This window comes from Pogona vitticeps, chromosome 4, assembly GCF_051106095.1.
Source record: "Pogona vitticeps strain Pit_001003342236 chromosome 4, PviZW2.1, whole genome shotgun sequence".
Classification (NCBI taxonomy): domain Eukaryota; kingdom Metazoa; phylum Chordata; class Lepidosauria; order Squamata; family Agamidae; genus Pogona; species Pogona vitticeps.
This window is the reverse complement of record NC_135786.1, coordinates 162,465,764-162,488,400: the sequence shown is the minus strand read 5'-3', so window position 1 is coordinate 162,488,400 and position 22,637 is coordinate 162,465,764. Positions and strand designations below refer to the sequence as shown.

The 22,637-nt window shown below is 41.0% G+C and overlaps 1 long non-coding RNA gene across 1 annotated transcript in view; it reads right to left on the bottom strand.

The window, feature by feature from the left end:
• Nucleotides 1–15,021, bottom strand: part of LOC144589223 (uncharacterized) — a 46,713-nt gene extending 31,692 nt beyond the window's left edge. The window contains exon 1 of the long non-coding RNA XR_013545207.1: nt 8,878–15,021. This is a non-coding gene — a long non-coding RNA (uncharacterized LOC144589223). The remainder of the gene's footprint in view (nt 1–8,877) is intronic.
• Between the last annotated feature and the right edge of the window lie 7,616 nt (nt 15,022–22,637).

Genomic DNA, 22,637 nt, shown 5'->3' with positions numbered 1-22,637 from the left:
AATTTCAGTCTTCTCAGCAATGCTGGTTGGTGCATAAACTTGGATTATTGTGATGTTGAATGGTCTGCCTTGGATTCGTATTGACATCATTCTATCATTTTTGAGATTGTATCCCATTACAGCTTTTCCCACTCTTTTGTTGACTATGAGGGCTACTCCATTCTTTCTACGGGATTCTTGTCCACAATAGTAGATATGATAATCATCTGAGCTGAATTCGCCCATTCCTGTCCATTTTAGTTCACTGATGCCCAGGATGTCGATGTTTATTCTTGCCATCTCCTGTTTGACCACCTCCAGCTTCCCAATGTTCATAGATCTTACATTCCAGGTTCCTATGCAGTATTTTTCTTTGCAGCATTGGATTTTCCTTTCACTTCCAGGCACGTCCACAGCTGAGCGTCCTTTCGGCTTTGGCCCAACCACTTCATTAGCTCTGGAGCTACTTGTACTTGTCCTCCACTCTTCCTCAGTAGCATGTTGGACGCCTTCCGACCTGAGGGGCCCATCTTCCAGCGTCATATCTTTTAGCCTTTTGTTTCTGATCATGGGGCGTTCTTGGCAAAGATACTGGAGTGGCTTGCCATTTCCTACTCCAGGTGGATTGCGTTTAGTCGGAACTCTCCACTATGTCCTGTCCGTCTTGGGTGTCCCTGCACGGCATAGCCCATAGTTTCTCTGAGTGACTCAAGCCCCTTCGCCACGACAAGGCAGCAATCCATGAAGAAGGGGAAGTACCCTCTACCTACATAGAAAACCGTGAGCAAAAAGTGGCCATAAGTTGGAATTGACTTGACAACACGTTGTTTCTAATTGTTCACTTTTTAACTTTGTTTGCATCACTGAATTTATAATGGCTTAAGTCCGTCAGTTCTGTTTTTTGGACTTGTAAAGCCTTGTCCACAGGACCTAGAATCTCCAGAGCTTTGTTCATGAACACAAAAGCAGAATCCAAGCCTTTTCATAACAGATAGTAAGCTTCCATTCGGGGCAACACTATCTCCATTTAAGTGGCCACTTTTCATCTTTTCAGTAATAACACTGATTATTTTATAATTATCCCAAGGTAATAAACAATGTTGCAAAACTTGAGGTCACCTTCACAAAACATGCACATTTTCCATTTTTTTTTAAAAAATGCAAAATATAGTACATTGGTGAAAATTTTACTTGACAGAGTTCTTCACCGTCTTCAGCTTTTGCAACAAGAGGTGGTGGTTACTGCAATGGTTGTAAAAGCTTTTATTTTTAAGTTTCTTTTAAATCAGGGTTTGTACTACTCCTTTTCTGTCACTTCTGATACTTGTGCCATCACAACTTCGATGGATCCAAATTGTTTTCTTGAAACACCTGCAATGCCAGCTCTTGTAAGTCATGCAGCGTCAAAAGTATTAATGGTCCCCTTGCTATTTTTTATGTACCAGATTTCTAAATCAACATTTTCACTGTTGTTTTGTCCCCAGTAGAAAAATCTAGGAGTGCAGGCCATGGGACAAAGTATTTGTACAACTTGTGCCATGATTATGTATGATTTTATTTTGTGCTTCTGGATACTGATAAAATGCATTTTTTTCTGGCATGTATTTATGATTTTTTTCTAGTTTTTGAAAGTATATTTTTTTAAGCGTATATTCAAATAAATTTATCAATTGTCTGTGAATTTCTTTGCCTTCCATGTTGTATGTTCCCTGCATAGCAAGCTCACTGATGAGTAAAAACTGAACAATACCAAATAATCTCATTCATTTCAGACTTGGTCATAACTGGTCTGATTTGGTTCTGGATTCAGGTGCTGTGGATATGGAGCTGTAGTGAAAACTCTTAGTGGGAAAGAAGTGAGACTGAAAGTGAAGAAGACTCATGCTCTCTCTCTCTCTTCTTATGGATTTTTTTTTCTCAGCTAGATTTGGACTAGACATGCAGAATGCTTTCAAATAAGTTTTTGCTGTCCCTTCAATTGGGGAACTCACCTCTGTTAAGTAGGACACACGGCCACCCTAGAACAAAACATAGGGACTACTTAGACCTTGCCAACATTTCCATCATAGTGACTTCATGTTCTGTCACAACATATGCAAATCTAACAAAAGATTTTTTTTATCCCTGAAAGAGATAGGAGGCAGAAGGTGTCCTCAGAAGGGCCATATAAACACTTCCCAAATCCATGGGTACAGGACCAGTCACTATGTGTGCTTGCTTGCTCCTCCATTCTGTTCCTGTTTCGATTAAATAACATTTTATTTTATTTTCCCTCTAGTTCACTAAAAATGGCAATTCATGTGAGTAGTTCTCAGAAGGGTAGTAATTAAACTAATTAATACTAAGCAAATGGGAGAAGAAAGACCTTTTGTTTCAGAACAGGGGGAATAATAATTGCTAAAGCCTATAAAGCATTTTGGAATAACAGAGATGGGAGCCAGGATAGAACATGCTCTCCTCAGTCCCATCTTCTATATAGCGTCTGGCATCAAAATGCAGTATTCTATTACTACATGGCCAAAGCAATCTGGTAAAAAACTGCTATAAATACATTGATCTTTCCATTTAGGAAGAAAGAGTAATATAATTGTGGCTTTTTAGCTTAGGGGGAAAAAAGGCAATGAGGCAGTGGATGGGACATGGTAGGGGAGTGCTTAATTAAGAAAGGGGAAAGAGAGAAATTTTTATCAACCATTGCCAATCCTAAGAACACATCTGAGAGCGAAACATACCTATAAAATTTCAGATTGAAAAAAGGGAGAAATGGATAGGAAAGGAGATTCTATTTCCCGAGGAGCCAGAATTAGGCTCTTATCACCTTGATTTTCTGAGATAATATAATTATTAATAGATTTTCTTAGATCATAGAATTTTTCTATTTTATCTTCTTTGTACCCTGCCTTTTTTCACTGTAGGCATACTCAACGTGGCTTATAAATGATTTTTTAAATATTAAAAGAACTAGGTTAAATTTCACTAACTAGAGCACACTGTTAAAAACAAAGACATTTATGATTAAAAGGTACTACATGAGATCTCTTTGAAACAACTTTACAAACAATGAAAAAGATAAGAGGAAAAAGTCCTCCTTAAAATCCCTTCCTCAGTACGAATGTATGGATTAAAATACTGCTGGTGGGGGGGGGAGGGATTTTCTTTGTCAGAGGAAGGACAGCAGTGGGGAGGCCAGTCTCATCTCCCATGGGGGGAGTTCCACAACCTGGGAGCAGCCACCAAAAAGGCTCTGCTCTTTGTCTGCACTGAGCATGCCCGTGAGAGTGCTGGGAGCAAAAGAAAGCCTCCCCTGCCAAACATGAAGTGGTATAGTCCCTCAAACAGAATATTGATATAAATATGTAGGAAGGACAACCTGAGGGCTAATTCCTCACATTGATACTCTGTATCTGTACCTATCTTTCTATTTTATTGTTTAGTGTTGACATTCTATCTTTGAAGATACTTCTCTTCGCGCCTTCAACCCTGATAGCAAAGAAGACTGTAGGAGATAGGGATGGCTTGAAATTTATTTTCTTTGGGAATTAAAGAGACTTTGTAGGGCATTTCGGCAAGCAACTTTTGCTCTGGCACCATGTTGGTGTATGGAGCTTTGGGGGCACATATTTAAGTAATGTCCAGTTTGACTTGTATTTTTGTCCCTGTTGCCACTTTTCTTATCTAATTTAACTATTCAGATCTCTACAATATAAAATGCATTTACAATCTTTATTTTTAAAAATAGCTACACAGACCAAGGGAATAGTACAGAAAACACTCAGGGTCATCCAATGAAAGTGACCAGTGGAATGTGTGGTCTACCAAAGAAAATAGATTTTCACACAGGGCATAGTTAAGTATGGATTTTGCTACCACAAAATATAGTGGTAGTGGATTTAAAAGGATATTAGATAAATTCATGGAGGATAAAGTTTCCAATGACAAGTAGTCATTATGACTTATAGGATCTGAGGCAGCACAGTTCTAAATACTGTTCCACTTACTGGGCAGCAGGACTGGACTGTTCAGGTCATATCCTGCTTGTGGACTGGCTTTTCATAGTCCAGTCTTGGTCCATGTCCAACACTCTGGGTGCAGTCTAACAGAGAATTAGATGTGTCTTATGTTCAGGGAAACCAATGAACTTCAGGATGTTCACCTCTCTCATGGATTCTGGTTCCTATAACAAACTGCACTGGTTCTACAAGGGCCAGTTTGACCATTGTTTCAAACTCACTATAAGTTATTTTTATATACCAATGGCAACTTCTTAGTCAAAGACTGGTGTGTATGATTGGTAGACACTCCGGAACTGGGCTATGTGGCCATATGCACCTCTTATACCACCATAACACCAGCTCTAAACTACAAATGGATTTCAGCATGCTAAAATGGTTCAACAGTAAACTAAAATACCCAGCATGGTATGTAGAAAACGTGGTGGCAAGGCAAAACAGAAAGTATGGTGGGAATAGGATTCAAGGGCTGCAAGGTGCAATTTCACTGAAAGGTTTCACTGAGATGCAGAGTCAATTCCTTTCCTAATTTTTATAAACAAAAGAACCTTCCCCCCCACCCCCAAAAAACCTTGGTATTATTAAGACATATCAAGCAATGGTATTACTATTCATTATGCTTATATTCACATATCAATTTCTCTTCGGAAAGCTGCAACAGTGAGATTCCCAGGAAATCCCCCATCTATTCAGTGACAAGGAAAAGATGTGCCTTGATTTTTCAGTGTGTCTGCTGTGACTATGCCCTAGGCCCAGAGAAAATGTGGAACAATAGCATCCACAGAAAAGACCTAAAAGGCCAATCTCTGCCCTGAAATGATGTTTGGTGTGCCTAATAGACTCTCAGGCTACCCTTATCTTGAAGCAGTCTGCAAAGGCTGGTCACAGATAAGCATAGCATGCGAGAAATACCAGTACATGGTTAAATACCAGTACATACCAGTACAGAGACCTTTGGGTAGTGTGGGCGGCATATAAATTAAATAAAAAAAAACTTTTGCCAGTTTATTTCCACATTTTAGAAAATTCTGAGAAGCAGAACTACAGCTTGGGGAATTGCATATATATGCACTTAATGAGAAAGGAGAAAAATCGTTATGTTGCTTGTTGTGTTGCTTTGCTCATTAGTTTTTAATTTTAAACCCCTCTTAGGACTGTTAAGAGAATGGCACAAAACATCTGTCCAAATATGCAAAAGTGTTTGTTAAAGGTAACTTTTAAAAGTAACTACAGGACATTTGTCTTTATGCCCCAAGAACCCAACCAGTAACTCATTATAGATAAATATTACTCCTAAAATCTAAGCGGCACATATAGAACAGTATGTAGCATTTTTGATTGCTGGGTCCCTGGACCAATAAAGGATGAATCAAAATTGTATTCATATAATCCCATTGACAACAAGATACACCACAGTAAAATGGATGTTGGTGTGGCCTTTCTGTACTTCCTCTGGGAGTTACCTTTCCTCTTCCCATGCCATAAAAGGACAGATATGGAAGATCAAAATATATCTTGAGTGCCTTGGCGCCTTGGCTCAGCTGACACCATGTATGTAAATATACTCCAATGAAATCCACAAATTATAGTCAACCTGTAATCTAAATATAGCTGCATTTACACTTTAGTTGCCATGTGTGAAATGGAAGGCAATTTGATGCTGGTTGCCAGAGAAACCATTTATGCTATTGACTGAGGTTGTACTGCCCTTGCGTCATACTCTCCCACATAAAGGAGTTTTGAAAGATGAACATTTTCTATAAAATTATAACTGGCAGGGACAGCCACATGGATGGAGTCAGGAAGAGGTTTGACATACCCTTCAGCCTGTGAGTTAGGGATTGTCGGATGCCATTTTGCAGTGCGGCTGCTAGAGAAAAACTTTCTCAAGACACTGGCACTCAATGAACATTTTAAATTTTGTTTCTATGAAATTGCTTTTAATGAATCATGATTAAAGCATTCTGAAATGGTTGAAGAACCTTTAGAGTTAGCTTTTAATAAGCAAAAGATATTTTTGTATATGATTTCAGACATGGGCAAGTAGAATCTAGGGTGCCATAATCAGGCCAATATGATTCTCCTGCTGTCCTCAAGGCTTCCCTGAGGGAAACACGCTGTGATCCACTGTGATCTGTAGTTATTCAAATTGGGTCTCTGCTGGTTTCTGAGGATGAAATTGCTGACAAACAATTACAGGATTGTGTTGTAGGTGTCAGCAGAGGCAGAGAAAGCTGTGTTTTTTGGCTGACTGAAAAAGCATGATTCCCCTCTGGAAAAGGACAGTTCCCCACCAGGATTCCCTGTATTGAGCTGTCATGTTCCCACCTGTCTCACCAAACAAAGGCACAAGCAATGTGTCATTCAGCTGCCACCAGTTGATACCTGACCACAACTGCAAGATATCCGGTATATTCCTGCAGTGATGAGGAGATCCCTTCTTACTGTCAGCAAAGGACTGAAGGGACCCCCTCACCACTGCAGGAGTATACCAGATACCTTGCAGTTGTGGCCAGGTATACATTGGAACCACAAAACAAAGCATCCACACCAGAATCAAAGAACATGAGAGACACTGCAGACTAAAACAACCAGAAAAATCTGCAGTAGCTGAACATGCCCTAAAACAAGCTGGACATGAAAATCTATTTCAAAATACTGAAATACTGGACAACACCAGCAATCATTACGTCAGACTGCACAGGGAAGCCATTGAAATCCACAAGCACCAGCAGAACTTCAACAAAAAAAGAGGAAAGTTTGAAACTCAACAAAACTTGGCTTCCAGCTCTGAAAAATACAGCGTGCAAAACGTCAACGACCTCTACCCAGCCACAAAAGACCAGCTAATGACACCCATCAATCACAGTGACAGATAATCTCTCCTCCTTATCACAACAAGACACACTAATCACCCAACTCCTGAATAGGACAAAAGCCTATCTCACAACCATAAATTTTCTGCTCCCAAGCAAACTACATCAGAGCAGAGTGCTGTCCTCTGAAGATGCTGGCCACAGAGACTGGCAAAACGTTAGGAAGAACAACTTTCAGAACACAGCCAAAGAGCCCAAAAAACCCACAACAACCATTACATCAAGTTTATTTACTATTAATGACAGAGGTCCTGGCGATGTACTGTATCATTTAAGAACCAAATACAAATTGTTTATTGCTACAGGTGATAACAGTCCAGACAATATCATGAACTCTCCACTAAAACAACCATTTCTCTTCACTTTCAACCACCTACTCTCCCTCCCTCCCTCCCTTCTTCTTCTCACTCCCCACTAACTCTGGCCCTCACCATCTCCCATTGGTGCATGCAAATAACATAAATATTAATGAGCAGATAATATGTCATGTAATCACTAGTTTTTGAACTGATTTCATCTGTGCCTTATCTGATGCAAATTATGAGGTAAATGGCCAATGTAGGCAGCCCCCAAAATGTATTTGTTACACCAGTGCTGTTAGAACATTTTCTTTCTTTCTTTCTTTCTTTCTTTCTTTCTTTCTTTCTTTCTTTCTTTCTTTCTTTCTTTCTTTCTTTCTTTCTTTCTTTCTTTCTTTCTTTCTTTCTTTCTTTCTTTCCTTCCTCCCTCCCTCCCTCCCTCCCTCCCTCCCTCCCTCCCTCCCTCCCTCCTTCCTTCCTTCCTTCCTTCCTTCCTAGAACATGTTCAGCCATGGATCATCCATATATTACACAGGACTCCATTCCAAGTTAACACATGCCTTCTGAGTTTACATGGAGTGCTGACTAGACCTCATAGAACAGAAGAGAAAACCTGTTAGATCATATCAAAATGCTGTGAGATGTATTTTCCCACAAAAGCCAGTCATATGCCTCTGGGAGTCCCACAAGCTGGACATGAGGGCAAGGGTACTCACAAGTAGTATTCATACTGCCTTTGACACTGGAGTTAATACATAGCCACTATGACTAGTATCCATTAGGCCTCTGACAGGGTGAAAGTGTACCAGTGAAGGCACAGAATATTGCCTTTTGTTGCATAAAAACTAGTCCATTTTAATGTAAGAAGAAGTCTTAGGTGATTGGAGAGGTTTGAATGGAAAGGGTCAACTTACATTCAAGCAAATGTAAGTAGAAGTCGCTCCCAGGCCTGCCCACTCAATGCAAAAACAAAACAAAACAAAACAAAACAAAACAAAACAAAACCAAAAAAAAAAACCACCCCAGAGAGCTGACAAGAAAGATATGCATGGCCCTGTGTTCCTTACATGCATTCACATATCTTGTTCAGGTGTTATAGCTGAACAGGACTTTTAAATGATTTCTTATGGGGAGCAGTATTTCTAAGAGAGCATCCCAGGTATGTCTGAGGATGAGAAAAATGGTCAGTTGTGCTTCTCTGGCATTTGTTGTGACACAAAACAACCTCAGGTTCTTTCCACCTCCAAAATGAAAAAAAAGAAGTCTGTTTTGATAAATTCCACAAAAGTGAACCGAAACAAAATTCCTCTGCATCAGCCAAATGGATTTCTGCTGTTCCTACTATGGAGGCGTCCATATTGTACCTGCGTGCCTTCTGGGTGTTCAAGATTAGGAGTCTGCTAGAAAACAGGAGGTAGCCACCATCATTCATCACACTATCATATAGGAAGGAACACGAACCCACATCTTTCAAAGTTCAAAGTCCGGACAGATACATCTATCAGTTTTACTTTCTCTCAAATTCTGTTTTCTAAGCCCTCAAGTCTCCTCCCCCCTAACAACAAAGGAATGTGTGCATTTCGGCAAATCCTTATCAGACGTGAATTGAAATGAAATTCTCATTCATTCCTAGAAGCCTCCCTTTTAATCTCAAGGTGTTATTTAAGGAAAATGAATAGCTCTTAACTCCTGTTTGAAATGAGATCGTGCTACCTCAATAGCTGATGTGCAGGTGCTTGAGGCATTTCCATTTCTTCTTGGAGTTTTCTGCGCAGCTGGCCGGCCTCTGATGGATCTGCCCACACAATCATCATGCTTCAAAGCTGACGTTCTTCTTGCTATAGCCTTCAGTTTGCATATCCCACATAAGGAGTTTTGTTCTAATAACTTCTCCAATGGAAGACTTGAGGGGAGGGTTTTTTTTTTACAGAATTACAGGGGAGATAAGTTTGCTGTGTGAATAATCGTTTTCAGCATCCACCCACACAGCAGTTGCTTGTCTTGTTTTTGTTAAAACACATCTTTAATTATAAACAGAGCTGAAAATGCTTAGAAAGATTTTAGTTAACACTGGAAGACTGAGTGGCTCAATTAACAATGAAAGCTTCCCGGTGTAGCTAAGTGACACCAGACTTATCAGAGCACAACTTCAGCAGGTCCTTAGGAGCTGCTCAAACAATATATTCCAACAAAGATTTCCCCTTATTCCTTATTTCCCCACCCCCAAAAGTGGGAATTCTTGACCTCAGGCATCAGTTACATAGCATACATTTTTTTCCTAAGGTAAGAGAGGAAGCTATTAATGAAATACCAGATTTCTGTATTTGTTGAAGGAAAACATTAAGAAAAAGAATATGCAACACAGACATTAAATCACCTTTCTTATCACATGAAACAATCCCCTTAGGATGCTTTATTCTGTTCAGTGATTCCCCCCTCCTGCTTTTGCGCCTCTTGACTGAGTCACACGCAAATCATCAAAATAATAAGCTCAGTGAGGCTCATGCCTTCTTGACTGTCCATAGATGAAGTCTATAGAGAAATCATACAGTAAGTCATACAGTAACAAACTGGATCAAGTTCAGAGGAAGGCAACAAGGATGATCAGGAGACTGGAAACCAAGCCTTATGAGGAAAGAGTGAAAGAACTGGACATGTTTAGCCAGACGGAAAAGAAGACTGAGGAGATATATAATAGGACTTTTCAAATACTTGAAAGCTATGCATACAGAAGATGGGCAGGATCTGTTCTCAATCATCCCAGAGTGCAGGATATGTAATAATGGGTTCAAGTTACAGGAAGGCAGATTTAGGCTGAATATTAGGAAAAACTTCGTAACTAATAGAGCAGTACAACAATGGAACCAATGATCTCCGGAGGTGGTGAGCACTCCAACGCTAGAGACATTCAAGAGAAATTTGGACAATCATCTGCTTTGACTTGGATTCTTACATTGAGGAGGGGATTGGACTTGATGGCCTTATAGGCCCCATCCAACTCAATTACTCTGTGATTCTAAGTGCTGGATCCTAAATTTTTTAATGATTCACTGTCTATTTCTTATATGTGTGTATTTCTTGCTGTCTCTTAATCTCTCCCTCTTCTGCAGAAAGAGTAAGATATATAGTATTGGGAATTTAAATATATATTTTAAAAAAGGACATATAACTCATACATAAATTGCTTTAGATAGGCATCTCACTCCACTCCTTTCCACAGTTATTTTCTTGCACCTTCTCTATTATATAAGCCTTATAGATGTATATGTATTTGCAGTGTGTGTGTGTGTGTGTGTGTGTGTGTGTGTGTGTGTGTGTGTGTGTGTGTGAGAGAGAGAGAGAGAGAGAGAGAGAGAGAGAGAGAGAGAGAGAGCAATTAAAGAAGCAAATGTAAAGGGCTGTTGAAATCCACCCCCTGATTTTTCCCAGTTTTAAGCAGTTTCCTCTTGCCAGCTACTCCAGCTAAGGGACTGACTTGCCAATAAGCCCACTGTGCTACAAGCACTGTCTCTTTTCTCTTAATTCAATATGGACAGAGACAAACCTCTGTTTTGGTTTTTGCAAAGATTCCAGAATGACTAATCACAGGTTGCAAATTCATTTTTGCAAATATTCAAAACAACTAATTACAGACTGCAAATTCATTCTTGCTATCAAAAAACAAAGGAAGAAAGGTGGTGGGCGGAACAAGAGGATTGTATGTTATTCTCCACACTAGCTGTCAGGTACTGAATGGGACTTGCTCATCTCACCAGCACTGAGTTTTAGGAGTCATTATGAAGCCTTGAAGGGTCTCATCTCTCACACACTGCAACCTTTTCCTCTGCTTCTGGGCAGAAGGATAAGCTCTTAGGCTTTGTTTGAAGGTAGCTTTGAAGATCCTTGGAGGGGCTGCATCATGGCTTTCAATGTCTGCCCACTTTTAACCTCTTCTTATAATCTCTGCTCAATTTCTTTTTCTTTTTGCAATTTTGGGTAGTAGGCATCCTGGAACTGTGTGAATAAACCTTCAAAAGTACAGTAACAACGCAGCACACAGACCTATAGATATTTTTGGAAAGGATGTTCTTGCTCCTCATTTGACAGAATCTGTAATAAATAGACATTTCTTGTCCACTCTTTGGAGCAGTTTTACACGTGAATTTGCACTTATCCCATCACTGGTATGTGATAGGAAAAAGTCAAATTCACATCTACCACAGTCTTATATATCCTTAGAATTAAATCCCATTGACTTCAGTGGGGCTTGTTGTTGTTAAGTCGTTAAATCATGTCCGACTCTTTGTGACCCCATGGACCAGAGCACACCAGGCCCTCCTGTCTTCCACTGCCTCCCAGAGTTTGGTCAAATTCATGTTGGTAGCTTCAATGACACTGTCTATCCACCTTGTCCTCTGTCATCCCCTTCTCCTCTTGCCCTCACACTTTCCCAACATCAGAGGCTTTTCCAGGGAGTCTTCTCTTTTCATCAGATGGCCAAAGTATTGGAGCCTCAGCTTCAGGATCTGTCCTTCCAGTGAGCACTCAGAGTTGATTTCCTTAAGAATGGATAGGTTTGTTGTCCTTGCAGTCCAGGGGACTCTCAAGAGCCTCCCCCAGCACCACAATTCAAAAGCATCAATTCTTCTGCAGTCAGCCTTCTTTATGGCCCAGCTCTTACTTCCATACATCACTACTGGAAAAACTATAACTTTGACTATGAGGACTTTTGTTGGCAAGGTGATGTCTGCTTTTTAAGATGCTGTCTAGATTTGTCATCACTTTCCTCCCAAGAAGCAGGCGTCTTTTAATTTTGTGGCTGCTGTCCCTATCTGCAGTGATCATGGAGCCCAAGAAAGTAAAATCTGTCACTGCCTCCATCTCTTCCATGGGACCAGTGGCCATGATCTTAGGTTTTTTTTAATGTTTAGCTTCAGACCATTTTTTCACTCTCCTCTTTCACCCTCATTAAGAGGTTCTTTAATTCCTCCTCACTTTCTGCCATCAGAGTGGTATCGTCTGCATATCTGAGGTTGTTGCTTCCTGTCCTGCACATAGATTTCTCAGGAGATGTCAGGCACTCCCATGTCTTTAAGAACTTGCCATAGTTTGCTGTGGTCCACACAATCAAAGGCTTTTGTGTAGTCAATGAAGCAGAAGCAGATGTTTTTCTGGAACTCTCTGGCTTTCTCCATAATCCAGGGCATGTTAGCTGTGGGGCTTATTCTCTAATAAAATACATACTTAACCCTTCTAGCTCTCTGGTCTTCCTTTTAAAACGATTTTTAAACAATCACAAATCTACTTGTTGATGCACAGTAATGCTTCACCAGTCCAGGAGCCTTGTTAAGTACTGTGTGCTTCTCCTCTTTACCTTGGTGACTCACCTCTCTCTTTCTCTCTCCCTCCTCTCTGCTTTCTTGTTCTGCAGCAAAGGTTGTCTCCATTATATTTACATAGTTAACAGACTCTACACACATATGCAGGGATGTAAGTAGCAATCAATGAATTTTCAGCATCTGAAAAAACAAGTCAGTGTGTGGTGTTATTATTCTATTTTTGCTGTTCTAGTTATTTTTAAGGTAAAGGGAACTATTATAATGAACTATTATAATAAACAATCTCTGGCATATCGTTCGGCAGTTTTCCTTTAAGTCCACACATTTCTTCTGATCTGCATGTAATAGCATCTCCAGTTCTCTCTTTGCTCTTTGATTTTAAAAATTGCCATTATAGTCACCTTCTTAAGAGACTGTCTAATGAACTTCCAAAAGGAGTCCCAGTCAACAAAACAGACATGGAGACATCCTGGGCAAACACTTTGAAGACACTAACTGGGAGAAGCTGCGGATCAGCTTCTATATGGATATGGGTCAAAGGTAAGCCCTTCAGATTGTTTGGTTTCCAACTCCTATCATCCCTGATCATTGATTCTGCTAGTAGAGGCTTATGGGAGTTGAAATCCAAAACATCTGGATGCTACCAGGATGACTTCTCCTAATTTGTGGAGTATAGCGGAGTAGCCCAGGTGCTCATAGAGAGGCAACTTTCAGACAGGGCTGGATTGACTGTTAGGCAGAGTGAATGGACTGTTTCAGATAGCAGATGATGAGCAGCAGTAGCAGCAATCTACCAAACTTGAACTGACTGTTCTTACTTGGAAGACATCATGCCCATTCTCTCTGAACTACCCAGAAGACACTAAACCATCATCAGTGTTCAAATACATTTTTCTCTGCCTCTTCAGCCATGTCCTATATCTGAGGCTGCAGAGGAGACACTGTGTTGTCCTTTTCCTCAGGCAGCCTGATACCTTGGGATAATCCTGAAGTGGCTCATTGTATTAGCCTAGCAAAATACTGCTCTCACCCAAAAGTAATAAGGAGTTAGCCTGCAACCAAGCAGGCTGAGAACATGGCTGCACCATCTGTTGCTAGGACTCAAGAGAATCGAGCTTTATACTCTAACTCAGTGGTTCTTAACCTTTGTTAGGTGTTTTTGAACAGCAACTCCCAGAAACCTCAGCCAGCAGAGCTGATGGTGAAGGCTTCTGGGAGTTGCAGTTCAAAAACATCTGAGTAACAAAGGTTAAGAACCAGTGCTCTAACTGAATTGAACAAAAATAGCCAAGTTGGACTTTCCTCAAGCAAATCCATGGGACTGGCAAAAGGAGAGACAGGTCCTTCCATTAAATGGGAAAAGTCCCATTTGCTAGGTAAGAAACTTATATGCCAGCTATATTCCAGTGAGGGAAGTTTACTTTTTGGACTTCAGCTGACAGAATCCTCTACACAGCATGACCTGTGGCTATGCTGGCAAGGAGATTTGGGGAGTTGCAGTTTAAGAAAGTAATATTTCCAGTCCCTGATGTGGAGTGAGTATTTCAAGACACCTTCTTCTGAAGAATGTCAAGAATAATTCTCAGATAGAAACTGCATGGGGTGAGGTGGGGTGGGGTAGAGTTTGTTATAAAAGGCATAAGGATGGGGATCAATGTATCTCCTAGAGAGCTAGAGTGGGATAAACCTGAAATTAGATGAACTTAATTTAAGTTTCTAGTGAATGGTCTCCCCCATTCCTGGGCAAATTCTGTGTGGAATTTCCATAACAAAAGCTTGGGCTTTTGTCACAGCTTATGTTCTCTCCAAGTACAAGGTAGTGAACCAAACAGATGTGCCTATAAAATAAAAGGTTCGGCTGCTATCATTATTCCTGTGGTGTGCCTGGATGTGGATCTCCTGCCAACATTTGACTAGAGAGCACAAAGTGATCAATAGAGGTGAAAAGCTGGCTATGTTGTAGGGCTGTGGGCGTGACTAGCAACTGCATTTTTGTTTTAGAAGGGAAGCGCAGTAGGAGGTGGTGCTGGAATATGCTATGAAAGTGATGCTAGGTTAAGTAGGAGAGCTAAATCAGATCATTACATTGGGCACTGTTATTCTTCAAGGTTCAAATTTTGATGATTAAAGGATTGCCAGTGTCAAAAGAACACAAACATAAAATTTTGATGTCTCATACTAAAAAAGATTGCCTTCAATCAACAAATAATATTATAACTTGGGAAAAAACCCAGAAATCTTAACAGGTTTTAAAATCTATATACTTTAGGAAAACCATTAGTAAAATTTGAGTGGCATCAGGACCGCACTGACAAAGCAATCAATTGATGTCATTTGAACTGAAATTCATTCCATGTCCTATCTAAAAATTTGGCCTCTCTCTGCTTCAATAAACATTTCTCTTCCCGCCTAGTGCTCTGACTTGTTTACTTCTTGAACAACTGTATATGAAGACCATATTTCCAAATTTCTGTGGAGAGCTGAAGCACTGCACCCAGCCAGTGCCATGAGTCAGGCAGTCCAGTTGTCTGCACCCAAGCAGAAATCAGAACAGCTGGAAAAAGCAGAGAGCAGGAGAAGAACTATAGGCACTGACATTGAAGAGAGCAAGAGACAGAGGCAGTGGGAGAGGGAGGTCTCCATGTTGCCCTGCATATCTCTTTATACTGATCTGGAGTGAGACCTACTACCATATTTTATCTCCCCTTTTATCCTTTATGTCAGTGGTCCCCAACCTTGGGCCTCCAGATGTTCTTGGACTTCAACTCCCAGAAATCCTGGCCAGCAGAAGTGGTGGTGAAGGCTTCTGGGAGTTGTAGTCAAAGAACATCTGGAGGCCCAAGGTTGGGGACCAATGCTTTATGTAATGAGTAGGTCACGGGACTTCATAGTATGTCCAGGAGAAGATGCAGTGAGATCCTCAATTTTGGCAGATCTTTCTTCAGGTCATTCTGACCCATGTTAGCATATTCCAAACAGTTCAATAATGACAGAGGGGGCCATACCTCTTCATATCCAACCCCCCCCCCCAAGACCCTCACATCTTTGAGGCATGACTTTCTCTCAGTCCTACCATCCTCAAAGGCCTATGTGGTGGAGACACGAGAGAAGACCTCTATAGTGGCTGCTCACAGGCTATGGAACTCCCTCCCATGGGAGATGAGGCTGGTGGTCTCCCTTTTGTCCTTCTGCCAACAGGCAAAGACCTTCATTTTCAGGCTGGTTTTTAATATGCACTCTACCGCTGAGGAAGGGACTTTAAGGGGACAGTTGTTCATGTTTTGTTTTTAAATCATTTGTAAAGAGGCTTGAATCCCTCTACAGGGAGAAAGGCAGGGTAGAAATCGAACAAAACAAACAAACAAACAATCCTATGTTGTCTTCAATTGTGAAGCTGCTTGGTTCCTCTTACTATCTTACTAAATAAGTTTCTTTATGGCAAAGGATTCGGTACTTGTTTTTAAGAGGAAATTTACAGATCCCTATGACAGTTTAACCAGCTCCTCAAGAATAAGTAACTGGCTGTACTAGCACCCCAGGAACTTCAACTACTCTGTTGCAATTATTCTCAGAGCAGTGGACTACAATGGGGGAATTTCTGAGTGTGAAATGGACTGCTATAGAGAATATAATAAGATTAGAGGTTACTGTGATAAAGTACTAACTACATCTGAAGAAGGCAGTAATGTGAATCCGAATGCTGTGGTGTGTGAATGGGAAGGCAAAGGTATTATAAAGTTTATGACAGGCAGTATGTGCTGCAATATACACAGAAGACTTTTGTTGATAGATTCGGGATCCCTAAATGTTATAAAGATATGTGACTCAAGAGGCTACGTGCAATTTTGTATTTCAGTTTTCAAAGGCACACAATGAAGTGTCATGAACCCATTCCAGCTACAAGCAGAACCCAATTAGCACAGAGCGGTGCCATCAGGAGACTAAATGCTGGTGTGCTGGAACAAGAGGACCACGAAGAAAGCTCAGAGTCTACTTGTGCTTGAGCCATAGAAACAAATCTGCAGGGAACTGAAGCACCAAGAAAAGGACCTGCAGATCTTTCAGAGTGGGCAGTGTGTCCTGTTATTCTAGGCCGCGGGTGTGTTTAGGTGCCACAATAAGACAGAATTATAAAAGAATGTTGTATTTTTATGAAGGAGCCAGCACACTGATTCCCAGTCACAGTTCCCTGACTCCTCCTGAATGTAGGGGTGTATAAAGAAACCTGACTTTCTGCTCACATGTTATTCAGTGCAAGGGTGTACAGCACAGCGCACACTCCTTTTGAAGCCTCTGGAACCATCTAATATGCCCATCAGAAAATAAAATATTGAGGGGAACAAAAAAAGGGGGGGGGAATCATGGTCATGGAAGCCTGCAAGGCACTGTCTGCTATTCACTTTGTGTGCACCCCACCCCTTCCAAAAATTAAGAGAAAGGCAGATTAGATTGTTCAGAAGGTTTAGCTGAGCATGCATCACATTTCTGCCAGTTTTTAATTTTTGTCTCCCGGAAGCTGCCTATATGAATTCAGTAAAGCTCTTCCTGTCCCTAGTATACACCAGCACATCTGCAGGACTCCACACTGGGGAAGGACAAAATAAAACTTGGACATTGCTTGACAGTGTCAGGATAGCCTCCCTCCATTACATTCGTGAGGAGGATAAACTGAAGACAGCTGCTTCTCCTACCTTTCATACATTGTGTAAGGTGGCATGTGACTAGGGCAGTGGTTCCCAACCTTGAGTTCCCAGATGTTCTTGGACTAAAATTCCCAGATACTTTCACCACTAGTTGTGCTGGGCTGGATTTCTGGAAGCTGTAGTCCAAGAATAGCTAGGGACTCAAGATTGGGAACCACTGGACTTCAGTGAGCATGGGAGGGGGTGTTACATACCACTTAATATGGTGGTGGACTGCTACTCCCATCAGCCTTTGCCATCACAGCTAATGGTGAAAAATACTGGGATTTGCAGTCCAACAACACCAGAAAGCCCATAAGTTCCCAATTCCTGGGGAAAGAATATCCATTTCTGTACAGTGGTGCCTCGCACAACGAGTGCCTCACACAACAATAAATTCACACAACGATGGCTTTTTCTGAAAAATTTGCCGCCTCACACAACGATGTTTCCTATGGGGAATTTTCTCACAACGATTTTGGGACCATGCTTCACAGAATGATTGCATTTTGGGTCCCCTGTTTCACTTAACGATGTTTTCAAAAAAGAGCGGGAAAGGTGGCTGTTTGGCAATGCTAATTTGTTCTTCTAACTGCCTGTACCCAGGATGCATTGCGCCTGTGCAGGGAAGGGATAAAAAACCTTCCCCATGCATCCTGGGTTTACTTTCCCACATGCAGTTCAAAGGTTGGCTTTGCCTCTTTGCTCTGTCTTGTGGGTGCTTTCTGTGCTGGAGAACTTTCAAAGGTAAGCTTGCATTTCTTCTCCTGGGTGGGTGATGGGTTTTACAGTGTATCTGTACTGTACTGTATTGCAAAACTCTGATGATTTTTGCAAGGGGGAATTTGGGTCTGTCTGGCTTTGGTTATGGGGTTTTTTTTCATTGGGGAAATTGCAGGGGGTTTTTGGCTGGGGGTTTCTGTGGATTTGTGTGGGATTTGAATGCCCAAGTTCAAACCTGATTTTAATTTTTTTTCCTGCATGCTGCTTCTTGGTTGGGGGGGTTATGCTTTGTGTGTGTGGAATTCTGCAAGGAAATGGTTGCTGTTCTCTTGTGGCCATGCCTGCCTCTGGGATTTGGATGCCCAAGTTCAAATCTGATTTTAAATTTTTTTTAACTGCTGCCATGCTGCTTCTTGGTTGGGGGGGGTTATGCATCTCAATGGGGCAGGAAAAAATTTACCAAAAATTAATGAAGACTCAGAAACTGTTTTAAATGCTTGGACTTGTTAGTGCAGCTTGTGAAACCTTTGCAAACTTAATCTGGCTTTGTTCTGAGTCTTCGTTAATTTTTGGTGAATTTTTTTCTCCCCCATTGAGATGCCTTGAAGCCTACTCAATGCATTTGGATGGTGGATACATTGTTTCACACAACAATGTTTCCTATGGAGATTTTCGCTTAAGGACGGCAATCCGTTCCAATTGGAACGGATTATCCAGTTTTCAATGGATCTCTATGGGAAATGATGTTTCACAGAACAATGTTTTCACAGAACGTTTTTTTTTTTTTTGGAACCAATTAACATTGTTGTGCGAGGCGTATTTATGAAGTTTAAGACAGGTCAGGAGGCACATCTGTAGCAAGCAGATACTTTCAGTCCTTTATTGCTGTCATCACCTATATTGCTAGCAAGAAGTGTATACTTTTGCAGAATGTTAGTGATGGAGAAGGCATATATGGCAGCTTGATTAGACTCTTGGTAGCACTTTGAAAAAAAACCCTGCCAGATTTTTTGAGAATTAATTGAAATTATCTCAAACCACTACTAGAACCCCGGACCACCAGAGATTTGTGAGATGCTGATTTGTTTCTTATGCCCACCTAGAAGGTCTAAGGTATTTTCTAGAGGGAAAAATGGCCCACCTATTGAAGGGTCATAGTTTTCGGCAAAGTTGTGGTAAGGGACAGCCTGGTTCAGTGGCATGAATTATGTGTTTCTTTGGAGGTGCTTGGCAGAATCTATACATTATACAGTCATTATACGTTCTACAGTGCAAGTAGTAGCAGGCATGTGAAAACTAGAAGGATGGTAGGTGGACCCAAACCACTATGCTAACGCTACCCTGCCCACCTCCCCAATGGCTGCTGCAACTTTCCAGAGAGCCTGTTAGACCCAAATGCCTATCTCAAAAGTGGTCTTTCAAACCAGGCCTCTGGGTCTAGTCAACTCATTGGAGAGCCCCTCCACTCAGTGGCTTAAATATTATTGCTTAGCATAGTGATATTGAATTAGGGCCACAGAATCAATGAAAATTTGGTGGGCCCACTCTTCCATCAGTACCACTGATTCAGTACTTTAGTATAGTAAGCTGCAACTAGAGAAGGCCCTTTAGAATCAATGGAATTTATGGAGAAGATGATGCGTCAAATCTCTTCTGATTCAATGGGCTTGTTCTAACACATCTTACTAGCTAAACGACAGGATCTCAAACAAAATTTTGTCCTTCTTCCCATTTTTCTAAAATTTGGTGAAGTCCAAGATTCACCCAGAACTGCCTCTAAGCTCAGAAGTAAGCTCACTTGTGGATCCTGAAACAGGCTTGGATATAAAGTAGCACCTACAGACATGAGTGTTTGTGATTGCGGTCAAACCAGAGAAATGTCCCCTTGTTTTCTCGTGTCTTCTTCTTCCTGTAGACTGGAGTGACATGTTGCAGTCATGTGACACATATCATGTGATGGCGGTTCATACTTTTAAAAATGTTTTGTGTTTTTGAGTTGAATTAGATGCGGTACATTTGTCTACATCCCTGCAGCGGGGCATATCCCTTCCACTTTTTGTGCATTTCTCTGTCCTCACCCCCCCTTTTTTAAAAAAAAGTGTGGGCACATCAGTATATCAGTAAAACACCCTTACTCACCACATGCTGATCTGGGGCATTTCCCCCCTGTTTCTGAGCTGTGTTACCTTCAGTGGCGGAGAACCACTGCTCTTTTCACAGAAACATATCAACATGTTGACCCTCTAGTTTGAATTAAAAAAAATAAAGTGACTCGACTCAGACCACAACTGGGGGTGGGGTGGGGTTGGGGGTTGACTGCACACTAGATGTAATGCGAAAGAATGGGTTTAGTAGTGCACACACGGTGGAATTTTGGATGTAATGTACGATGAACCGCGGAACAAATATACTGGAAGCCTCCCAATGGGCTGGATTCAGTGTAGGGACAGCATGGTAATGGCTGTGCATCATCTAAACAAAACAAACAAAAGAAACAAACAAACTCAAAAAAAATCATGAGGAGTTACCAGGAAACATTCTGCAGGTGTGACTGTGGCCTCTGCTGCGGGACCGCACTTGTTCCTTGAAATGTCAGATCTGGCCACAGCAGCACATGCCTCCACAACTTTAATTATTTGCAAATGTCACATGTGGGGTTGACTCTATACAGTGATCTGACAACCTAAGAGCCTAGCTGGAGATTCTGGAAATTGTAGTCTTTTTATAAAAGCAACCGTTCTGAGTTTGGTTTCTAGTCCAACTGTTGTTCCCATTCCAGCCAGCCTAAATCAGACTTGGAACTCTGATTGACAGTTGCCTTGGTTACATTTAAGTCCATCACTGGATTTGATTGAAGCAATCAAATTTGCTTGATTGTTGAAGTTGTGGAGTTGAAATCATAACAATACTGCTGTGTGTAGGGGGGATGTTTCCTGTAATCAGTCCACAGTTATCTTGAAGTATGAGCTTAATTTTCTCCCATCTTCATTGCTGGCATTTATGACCTCCCACCAGCTTAAACAAAAATACTTTTCTATCTCACAGCTGATGTCAAATTTTGACAAACATTTTTTCTCTGCCTACCTTAAGCTCATATCAATCAGGCTTTTATGTAACAAGGCTTCATCTCCAGAAATGAGACCTGTTCTTCAGAAAAGCTATTAGCAGCAGCAAGAGTGAATCAGAAGGGGCGTTGATGCATATTATTTCTGATGTCTTCACAATTGTTAGAATTTAAGTGAACAACTTACTGTTGAACATTAAATCTGGGCAGGTTTGGAAACTGGAAAAACGGTGCAGTTGTCTGGTTGCTAGGTAGAAGGATGATGTAGATCAGCCATTACTTGATGGGGTGCTGGTTCTTAAATAGTTTCTCTGCAGTAGAAGGTAGCATGGACTTTCTTTCCATGTTATCTCCAGAAGTAGAACAATAAATTTTCCTTGGGTTTATTTTGTGAAGAATCAGATATAACCAGTGGTCATCATCTTTTGTTTACTGTCAACAGATTATTATTATTATATCATTTAGTAAAACATGCATCAAAAGACCAAAATTACAAGTTACAAATACAGTATATTAAACAAAAATTGTGTACAAAAATTCAGACCATTGTATGTGGTCTAATGAGAATGGCCATATTCAAAAATGTTGTAACTTGATGAGCCACTGATTCTTGAGAACCCTGAAGTGAAGCTATTGAAACCAGCCAGGAAGAGACTGACTATTAAGATACAGTAGATCTTTTCTAGCCCCTTGGTAAAGGTTGCAATGGAAAAGGACACACAAAACAGACTCCATCTTGATATTGTGCAACAGCAGCTTCTTATATTTATGGGATTTTTTTGTATCTGCTGTCTAACCCGTTTAAGAGGACAACAGAGAAACAAATATGGAAGATATAGTTACATAGACTCTAACAGTTTGCAAGGCACACAAGCTACATACTAATCATTGAGTAAGTCTCATTGAATGCAGTGTACAAATCATGCAAAACCAAGCCAAACTGGTAGTTGATGTCTCTCAGGAGAGTTAGCTAGTTAAGGTGGCCCAGTGCAAACCATGAAGCATAGCCAGTAATATCTTCCATGACCAAAGAAATGGCCCGAGGACTCAGAAGGACGGACTGATAGTCTGTCACTGCTTTCACCTTCTATCTGTCATCTGAGCTCCTTTGCCTCGGCTCTGCTTAATGACAGGGCCAGCCCTGAGGGAAACCGAAACCTAAGGTCTTGCTTAAGTGTTTTGGTTTGTTTTCTGCTTAGTGTGTTTTGTGTCACTGTTTGTGAAATGGTGCGAAGCAAAAGCTTATGCAGGCAGCACAGAGAAAGTGAGCAGTGTTGCATGCCAGCTATTGTAGGTAGATGAAATATCCCAGAACGTAAGGAGGTATGAGAACTTTGAATGTATGAAAATGCCTCAGTCTATACAGAATTCATGAAAGCTTGAAAGAGTCACTTCTGGACCACAACTCCCACAACCACCCACATATCATATCACACATTTATTACTTACATCACTGTTTTCCAGGTGGGTCTGAAGTGCCAATCTGGATAAGAAGACAGGACTAGAATTAAGTATGGATAAAAACATTGGACACCTGGTGTGGTGGACAGAATGACAAGTTAGGACTCAGGAGAGTTGGGTTCGAATCCTAGCTTAGCCAGGGAAACTCACTGGAGGGGTAGAACTGGTAAAATCACTTCTTAAATGTGTCACTTACCTTGAAAGCCCAATTTGAATCACTGTTAG